This window comes from Cebus imitator, unplaced genomic scaffold (genome assembly GCF_001604975.1).
Source record: "Cebus imitator isolate Cc_AM_T3 unplaced genomic scaffold, Cebus_imitator-1.0 Scaffold69, whole genome shotgun sequence".
Classification (NCBI taxonomy): Eukaryota; Metazoa; Chordata; class Mammalia; order Primates; family Cebidae; genus Cebus; species Cebus imitator.
Window position 1 is genome coordinate 6812468 of NW_016107384.1, and position 10036 is coordinate 6822503.

Below are 10036 nucleotides of genomic sequence, written 5' to 3' on the forward strand. Positions count from 1 at the left end.
ATATATATATATATAATTTAAAAATGTTGAATTTTATCTATTTTTTCCCTGCATCTATTTACATGATGGCATAACTTTTCTCCTTTAATTTTCTGATGTAACAAATAGCATTAGTTTATTTTCTAATGTTAAATCAACCTTACATTTCAAGGATAAATTAAGTTAGTTCTGCAATATTATCCTTTTTAAATTTTTTATGTTCATTTTGAAAAATTTTGTTTAGTACTTTTGTTACATATTTTTAAATTAGAAAGAACTGAATGTTTCTTTTTCAGTATTATCCTTTATAGGTTTGTTATAAAGATTATGCTAGCTTCACACAGTGAAAAGAGCAGTGTTCTGTCATTTTAAAATCTCTGGAGGAGCTTTTGTAAGATAGAAATTACTTGTTCTTAAATGTTTGACAGGAAAGTTTGGGGGAAGGTTGCCTATGGAGTAACAGGAAGACTGCAGTTTTTTTCTTTTCTTTCTTCTTTAAACAGCATGGTAACTTATATCTTTCTAGAAAAGACTGTTTTATCTAAGATTTTAAATACATTGCTTAAGTTATTTATAATACATTTTTATCTCTTTTAACAGTAGCAACATCTGTAGTTAGCTCATCTTTCTGAATTCCTCATACTGGTTATCTATGTCTTCTCTTTCCATTGATTATTACTAGAGATTTTTCATTTTAGAACTTTCAAAAACTGAGTTTTGGCTTTATTCTTTTATTATATGTTTATTTTATTATTTATTTTCTTCTTTTTTGAAGTGTTTAGGGTACTGTTCTTTTCTAAATTCTTGATATAGATACTAAAATCACTAATTTTTAATTTTTCTTATTTTTCAGTCCATGGATGCAATGGGGTCTATAAATTTCCTTCTAAGTAGAGTTTTAGCTGTACCTGAAAATTTTTGGTATTTCAGAATTTTGCTATTTTTTAAAATATGTTTTATTTTCAACTATGATTTCTTTGAACCATTAGCTACTTAATGGTTTCTTAGTGTTAAAAATATGTAAGTTTTCTAGTTTTCAGTTCTTTTTGATTTTAGTTGCACTGAAGCTAGAGAACACAATGTTTGGCTTCAGTCCTTTGAAGTTTATTAAGATTTGTTTTGTGGCCTACTAGATGGACAAATTTTGAATATATACAAAGATATATATATATATATATATATATATATGTATGTATATATATAAAATGTGTATTATATATGTGTATATATATATATTAAATGTATATTTTATACATTTGTTTAAAATTTGTTTTAAATACATTTGTTTAAAATACGTTTGTTTAAAATGTGTATTTTATACATTTATATATATATATATATATATAAACAATTGAAGAATACACAATTTTTTTTCATGTTTCTCAAGGAAATATGAATTCAGGGGTTGATTGGAATTTTACCGGACTGTTTATGGTTAATAGTGCCTGATGAGGTCCTGTCTGGTAAACTTTAAGAGCAGTCTTACAGTGATGTCATTTCCCTGAAACCAGGTTTCCAGGCTACAGGTCATTCAGGGGTTCCTGTGGTTTATATTTGTGAGAACTCATTTTGACTTATTGATGGTAATCTTGAATATATACATTAAATCTTTGTGATATTAAGCCATATTAATCTGTAAAAGAGCAGAGTCAATGTCTGACAAATTGGAGTTTATATTAAGACACTTTGCATTTCCTTTCCGGTAATGCTCTTTTCAAATGAAAAGAATTAATTCTGTAAGGTTCTCAGAGAGTAAAATGGAAGATCATCAACATACTGTGTAAGAGTGGATTACTGAGACATGAATGTCTGTAAGTCTATAATTATTTGCAAGGAGTAAAAGAGTACTTCTGTAAATCCTGGGTTATAACTATTCAAGTATATTGATGATTTACCCAAGTGAATTGCAAATAGATACATTAAGTCTGGGTATAAGTGTACACTAAGGAGTGCTGAGAATAGATCTAACACTAGAAAGTAAATAGCTATGTCAGTGATCAAGGAGAAAATCATATTGGGGTTAGGGAACACAGGAAGCAAAAAGCACAGTTCTTTAATGGACTTTAAAACTTGCACAAAACAGTGGCTGCACCTATTTGTCTTTTCAATGAACAGAACAGAGTTAATACTAGGGCTAATGCAGAGACTAATGAGTTGTTTCAGAAGGTACCAGATAGAATAGATGGCATTTCTCCCTTATTATTGGGCTACTTTTACCAAGGACTTAGCCAGATCAATTGAGGCTATTATAGGTTCAGCATTATTTGTGTACCCTACATCTGAACTGTTTTTGGCTCAGGAGCTCTTGGAAACAGATTCAGAGCTTAAGGTATCAATAGAATAGGTATCAGTTAATAAAATCTGGGCTATCATCAAACCACAGACTGGGGATTTTATTTAGAAAGTGGCTGTCTGATTCAATTTTAATGGAGGTACCTCATTTTAAAAATAGGTTTTGTACCAGCAGATTTACCAGAGTGAAATTTCTAGGTAGAGAAGCTTAGTGACTAGTGCAGTGTCCCAGAGTGATAGCAAGTAGTTGAGACAAAGGCAAAGTTTGAAAGGTATTTGAGATTCTTACCCAGGAAAACTTGTTGTTATTATAAGGAAGCAATAATAAAGTCATAGGGTCAACTAGAAATGGAAGATAATGTTTTTGCCAGTTATACTGATATTTGTTTATTTATTTTTTGGTGGTAAGTGCAATTTTGGGCAAAGTGAAAATATTACATCCTTGGAGGATGTTATTCTGTTACACAAATTTGTCCTTTGTCTTTTGACATTCTATCTTTTGAACCAGCTCTTGTAATTTAGACATAATCATATCATCTGTTTACAGGAAACAGGAGAATATTTTATCTTCTGCTTCCTAACTAAATCTGTCACCTCAGTTTTAAGAATGTTAACAAAAATGTACATTGGACAGAAATATGTTCTCTCTGATTGAGATTGTAGTACCATGGTCTCTGAGGTCTAGGATTAATTTTATTTTCCCTATATATAGGACTTAATTTTTTGCCAATTAGTTTGGATAGAAAAGATGTCAGGGGTAGTTGCAAAGAGATATTATTCTATTTTTGTTATTTTGTTATTCATCTCTGTTCAAACTTTGATATATATTTGATAAAATTTTGTAATCAAGCTACTCTGCTTTTTTTTTTTTTCCAGATGAGTTTTTTTTTTTTTTCCAGATGAGATTTTTGTGTATTTGGGTCTCAAAGTGGGAGATATGTTAATTGGGAATGGTGAGAAAGTCATAGACTATGTGACCCAAGGAAAATTCCTAGTTCTTTACTGGATTCTTATCTTTCAGTGTGAGAGAGGAGTTGATCTTATAGGTCTGACCTTGACCAATGTTTCAAGCTATATTTCCAGTGAAGCTGGGTGATGTTCTTCTCCACTTATGTTGGAAGACATTGTGAAGTGTTATCGAGCTGTAAGATGGCTATGTTGAAACAGAGGCAGTAGGGGAGAGAGGAAAACGTCCAGCAAAAGTGGAGAAAGAGGAACAGACTTAAGTGGGGGTAGAAAACAAATAAACAAGTGGACCTGTAGGAGGGAGGAAAACCCTGACTTGGTCAAGAGAAAGAGATGAGAGGTGAAGTTTGGATTGCAGATGCTATAAGTTTTATTAGCCTTTCCTAAGGGCTGCTTAAAAGGAAAAATTTAAACTTTTTCAGTCTTTTAAAAGCTTCTTCATATGGATCTTAAAAATTCCAGCAATTGAATATTTGAAGTCTTTGAGAGCTTTGACTCCGAGGTACCACACAGTGGATTATCATATTCATATTTCAAATTCTCAAGTGTGGTCACTGAAGCTCTAAATTGCCCTTGGCAAAATCTTGTCATAGCTTCAAATATGTGGTGCCATTTGGTCTCATGATATTAATACATGACCAAAACTGACAATGACCCAGAGAGTTACTGAGTGACTAGAAATTGGCCATTTTCAAATGATAAAAAATAAACAAGAGACAACTATTCAGGCTCTGAGAATCTCTGTGCTACTACTTCATCTCATTCTTGATAACTCTGAGTAGTGAAACAAATCAAATAAAGGCTTTTATCAAGGACAAATTAAGGCTAAAAGCTTAGAAATTGTCCCTGTAAGAGAGTGAAGCCCATGGAGGAGCAGGGCAGGCTCTTATATTTAGTTGTTGAAACCCAGGGGAGCAGAGATATTAATGGAGGCAAACATTTATGTTCAGTATGGATTGTGTAACTGGAGGTTCAGTACTTCTTCCTCTACTCAGAACTTTTCTATCATGGATACCCATTAGAATAACTAAAAGCACTTAAAAAGTATCAGTGCCAAGCACTACCCCAACACCGGGGTGATTAATTTAGAATCAATATATATTTTTAAAATTTAATTTGTTTTACTGACAAATAATGATGATACATATTTATGGGGTATATAGTGATATTTTGATACATAGAATATATAGTGATCAGATATAATTTATATTGTTTAAAGCTCTCTAAGTGATTGTAATATGTATTAGAACCTCTGCAATTCACTAAGCTGCTGCAAGAATTCAAACTATTCTTTTTCTAAATAGAAAAAGACTGATTTGGGTTTTATATTAAAAAACTTGTCTTAGTTTTCATATTTTAATATGTCATTTCCTTGACAAGTGAATTATCTTTGTGTAGTTCACCTGAGGAGTCTGTGAAAACAGTGTATGACCCTGAGAAAAAGATAAGAATAAGAGTTTGGTGGTGACTTCTCTTTGAATGTTAGAACCATTCAGTGCTGGAGTAACTTAGCAAGATCTTGGAAGCACACATTGTTATTCAATACTTCCCCTTCCTATGTGAAAAATCTGTATTCAAGTTCAGAATAATCTATTCAGTTATTTGTTTTTTAACTCTGGAATGGAACATCTCTAGATATTTATTTCTTCTGCTGATTTTGACTACATCAGGATAGTGTTAGTGGTTTTTTTTTAATTAATAAGCTAGTCTGACAATTACATTAATCTTTAACTTTCATTTTTCAAAAAACATTGTCAAATATTGATGAGTTTTAATTTTCATAACAACCATAGATGCAGAAAAGCAAGAATAATGGAAATATGCATTTCCATCATTTCTGTTGCCTCCCTCTCTCCTTTTCTTCCATTCTTTCTTTTATTCCTTCCTTCCTCCATCCTTCTTTTTTTTCTTTCAACTTATAACTGAATTCTGGCCAATAGGATGTGGACATGGGTTGTATACCCTGCTGCAATGGTTAGTTTCATGTGTCAATTTAGCTAGGCAAAAGTACTCAGTGCTTAAAAGAACACTAATCTAGGTATTGCTGTGAAGATATTTTTGTAGATATGGTTGACATCAACAATCAGTTGAATCTAAATAAAGGTTAGCCTTAATAACACAACTAGATTTAATGCAATCAGCTGCAAGATTTTAAGAGCAAAACCTCAGTTTCCCAGAATAAATTCTGCCTCACGACTTCAGTGTCTGAGCCCTGCCAGCCAGCCCTAGGGATGTTAAACTTGTTAACCTCCATGATTATATGAGCCAATTCCTTAAAAACAGTCTTTTTAGGCTGAGCATGGTGGCTCATGCCTGTAATTCCAGCAGTTTGGGAGACCAAGGTGGGCAGATCACTTAAAGTCAGGAGTTCAAGACCATTTGGGTAACATGGTAAAATCCCATTTCCACTAAAAATACAAAAATTAGCCAGGCATAATAGTATATGCCTGTAATCCCAGCTACTGGGGAGGCTGTTATGAGGATCACTTGAATCCCAGAGGTTGCAGTGGGGCAAGATTGTGCCACTGCACTCCAGCTTGGTCAACAGAGTGAGACTGTCTCAAAAAAAAGTCTTTTTATTTTATTAAAATTTTTTAGTTGTTTATTTTACTTAAATTACTGCTTGACTTACAGAGAATGATTATCCCATTCATTATGAAGATTTGGGCAACTTTTTCAATGTCACAATATTGGGTTATTTTATAATAGATTCATGTACATTTTTAAGGAATAAAAAGATTTTGAGTTTTTTTGACAGAAAATTATGAGCAATGATTTATGAGAAATGTTGACCAAAGAAATAACATAAGAAAATTAAACCCATTATTTGCCTTTTAAAGAAAGGTATATATTTTTACTGTTACCTTTTTTATGTTTAGATATGTAAATACCATTCTGTTACAATTGCCTACAGCATTCAGTACAGTAACATGCTGAATAGGTTTGTAGCCTATGAGCAAAAGTCTGTGCCGTAGAGCATAGGTGTGTACTAGATTATAGTATCTATGTTTGCATATGTGTAATCTTATGATGTTCACACAATGACAAATTGTATAACAATGCATTTCTCAGACCATTTCCTGTTGTTAAGCCACACATGACTGTGAGTAAGCATTCTTCTTTGATGATTGAGTTATTTCACATACATTTTTGTTTGTTTTATGGGAAATCCATGAAAATTCCTGAATGTATTCTGGTTTCTCAGTAAAGACATTTTCTAAGGTATATACTGAAGAGAGGGTGTTGCTGGATATAGAATATATGCATATTTACATAGTGTATAAAGGTTTTTGTTGATTCAAATCTTTACCAACACATGGATGTGTCACATTTGTTAGTTTTTGAAAATTTGCTGGTATAAAATAATATCTTCCTTAGTTGTAATTTGCATTTACTGGTTGTGGAGTATGTTGGAAACTTTTAATATAGTTATTGCTCATTTATGTTTAATCTCCTATTAATTACCCATTTATATCTTCTGCCAATTTTTATATTTGACCATTTATCTTTTTCTTATTTAGAAAGCTTCTTTATATCTTCTACTTAGATTTAGGGATATTTTATTTCCCTACTGTGTCTTTTGGTGAACATTACTTCTGAATTTTGATGTAGTAAAATTTAGTGAGCATAGATGTATTAATGTAGGTCATGTCTTATTTTAAAAGTATTTTTCCCTTGTGAGTTTGTAGAGAAAATTTCTTGATACTGTCTTATGAAGCTTATAAAATTTGTTTTTCCTATTTAAATATTCAGCCTACCCAGAATCACTTTTGTTATGTGATGTAATAATCCAATTTTGTCTCCTAACCTCTATGGTTTACCACTGTCCTAGTATTATTTATTAAATATAATCACTTTTTTCCATTGATCTGTATTAGATATTCAATTGTATCTCCTCCTCAATTAGTATGTTAAAGGCTTAACCCCCAGCACCTCAGAATGTAACCTTATTTGGAAATAGCATCATTATAGCTGAACTTACTTAAGATGAGGTCATGCTGGCATAGGGAATAAGCTTAATGGAATATGACTGTATCATTATATTAAAGGAAAGTTGCATACAGACACATATACTGGGAAAACACCAAGCAGAAGTAAAAATGTTTCTTTTACAAGCCAAGAAATGCTACATGTTACCACCGGGACCTAGGTAAAAGGCATGGAACAGATTCTGTCTCACAGCCTTCAGAAGTAGCCAACCTTGTTCATAAAATTCTAGCTCCAGAACTAGGAGACAGTAAATTTTGCTTAAGCCACTTGGTTAGTGGTACTTGGTTACTGCAGCCCTAGAAAACTGATACAATCTGGAGTGCCATTTCTCTCATAACGAAGTTCCTATAAGTAGGAGTGCATTTTTGCCCTTCTATGTATATTTGCTTATATCCCAATAGTCAAAGCAACTATTATGATTAAGCCTGACATCAGTGAGTGCCAAAGTACATTCTACCCAAGAAGGAAATACATAGGGAATAAATATTGCTGGTCAGTAGTTCCAGTTATCACAGAGAACTTCCTCATTCTTTTTATAACTGATTTTGTTTAGGATATGCTGTAATTTATTCATGGGCATATGGTTTTTTTGCATTCTTTTATTAATATAATCACGAGGTAATATTCTTGTACATACACCATTTTTCACATATACAAGCACACTTGTAGGGGATATTCTTGGATGAGGTGACAGGTGAAAATTGTATGCCTTTGTAATTTTGATACATATTGCCAAATTATTCTACATTGAAGAGCTAGCAATTTTACTCCCATAAGCAGTGAATGGAGAATAGCTATTTTCCCCAAAATCTATACTATACAACTTTTAAAATTTTTCCTTTCACCTGCTTAAATAATAGAATCTCAGAACAATTGTTGTTTCTTTTTTCACTTGTATTTCTACTTTATTGTTGGCCTCATTACCTCTCTCCCTTTTTAGGCCTTTTCATCATTAAAAATATTAATTTCCTAAAGTTTATGTTTGTTTCCACCATATTTCTAGACATGGAATCTTAGTTTCCTTTAATAAGTCAAAGCATGAATAAAGTATGTAGTTTAGCTAATAGTAATGCCCAACGTTGATTCCTTAGTTGTGACAATTGTATTCTAGAGGTGTAAGATGTTAAGAGTAGGAGAAATTGGGTAAGGAAATTGGGTAAGGAATATGAGAACTCTGTACTATCTTGGCAACTTTTCTGTTCATCTGAAACTATTCTAAAATTAAAACTTTATTTAAATTTTAAAATCAAAGCAAATATGTCTTAAAAGAAGAATTTCACTTAAATAAATTCCAAGGATAAATCTAACAAGCAGGACATAATTCACGAAAAGAACAGATGATACAGTTTCTTCCTATTTAAAAAAATAGACAAATATGTTATCAGAAATTTATCTGGTGAACACAAAATCAGAACAAAGAGTGTTAGATGATATTAAAAAGTGTCCCTGAGAAAGATTTTTCTGAGACTGTCTTCTCTCAATAAGTATTTTAGACATAACCATAATGTTCAACTTTGCCTTCTTTAGCTAAGGTTCTTGGATTAAGGATCTCCTTTCTCTGCATTTCCATAGCAGACCATCTGCCTTATGTTCACAAGATCTCTTTCCAGAATAGTTAAAATAAATTAAGCTTCCTGTTAAATCATTGTAATTCTTCCAGTTCTATGTCCCTAAGATTATTCTCTAACCATCATTTTCAAGTTTGGGTAATTTCCATTTCTTTTTTTTTTCTAGTGTTTTGAAAATCACTCATATATACAGATTTATATACATTCTAACTAATTTTAGCAAGGTAATTTCCTAGATGTGGGCCAAAAACCATCCATGTAGTATTTTGAGGCATTTTGGTAGATTACTCTATATAATATTTGCATCAATATTTGTTCTCAAAATGAGTAGGTGGGAATGCTCATTTTCTGATTTAATTGATAACAGTTTTTAATAAATGGTAATTATATTACTATTATAGTTTTAAAATATGCAAATTAATGTTTATACTTCTTGGTCTTTGATATTAATTTGTTGAGGACTTGTGAAGCTAAATATATTTTTATATGTTTGTCATTTCTACCTTTCCTAGTAAATTGCCTGGTTTTGTTTCTGCCTGGGCATTTTTGTAAACTTGGTTAATTTGTAGACAAATTCTCTTATTGCTGAGAAAATCTGTTTCATGGACCTGAGGGCCTGGGCAGTGGTGAATTCACCCAGAGAAATATCTTGAGTCCCTGACCTCCCTAGCCAATGCATTGCTTCCTTAAACCGCGGTCGTTGGCATTTGAAATTAGAAGAAAAAGTGTTGCATCTTGCCTTTCTACTCTGCTTTACGTTCAGGACTTTTCCAGACCTCACCCACCACCTGTTCTCTTTCCAACAACTGAAGAAATTACTTGTTCTTGCAATTAGCCACCTCCCAATCTTATTGTTTCTATCAAAACCAATGCCCATAAGCACTGGAAGTTAGTATGGCCGTTTCATTTCAATTGTCAGCCTACATGTGCTGAGGCCTCCATCTTCCTTCAACCTGCACTCAAGAAATATGTTATATTTTGGTTCTCACTCTAAAATGTTTCTTTAAAAGTCTCTGAGAGCATAAGAAATGTTAATTCAAACTGTTTCTTAAGAGCATATGTACTACAGTAAAATTTTATTTTTGTCTTTTAGCTGAAAAACTGAACTAGAGTGATTGATTTTGCTGATTCTTCTTTTATTCCCAAAAAACCGAAATTTGTGCTCAAATAGTGTTTCTCAAAGCTGAGGATTTTTTCTTCTTTTTTTTTTTAGCTCCTTTATGTTACATATTTACTTGCTT

At 32.1% G+C, this 10036-nt stretch overlaps 1 long non-coding RNA gene across 1 annotated transcript in view; it reads right to left on the bottom strand.

Annotated features, from left to right (window-relative positions):
• Nucleotides 1–8658, bottom strand: part of LOC119471678 — a 33151-nt gene extending 24493 nt beyond the window's left edge. The window contains exons 1-2 of the long non-coding RNA XR_005200745.1: nt 8643–8658; nt 2109–2113 (exon numbers count right to left, since the gene is read on the bottom strand). This is a non-coding gene — a long non-coding RNA (uncharacterized LOC119471678). The remainder of the gene's footprint in view (nt 1–2108; nt 2114–8642) is intronic.
• Nucleotides 8659–10036: the final 1378 nt, after the last annotated feature.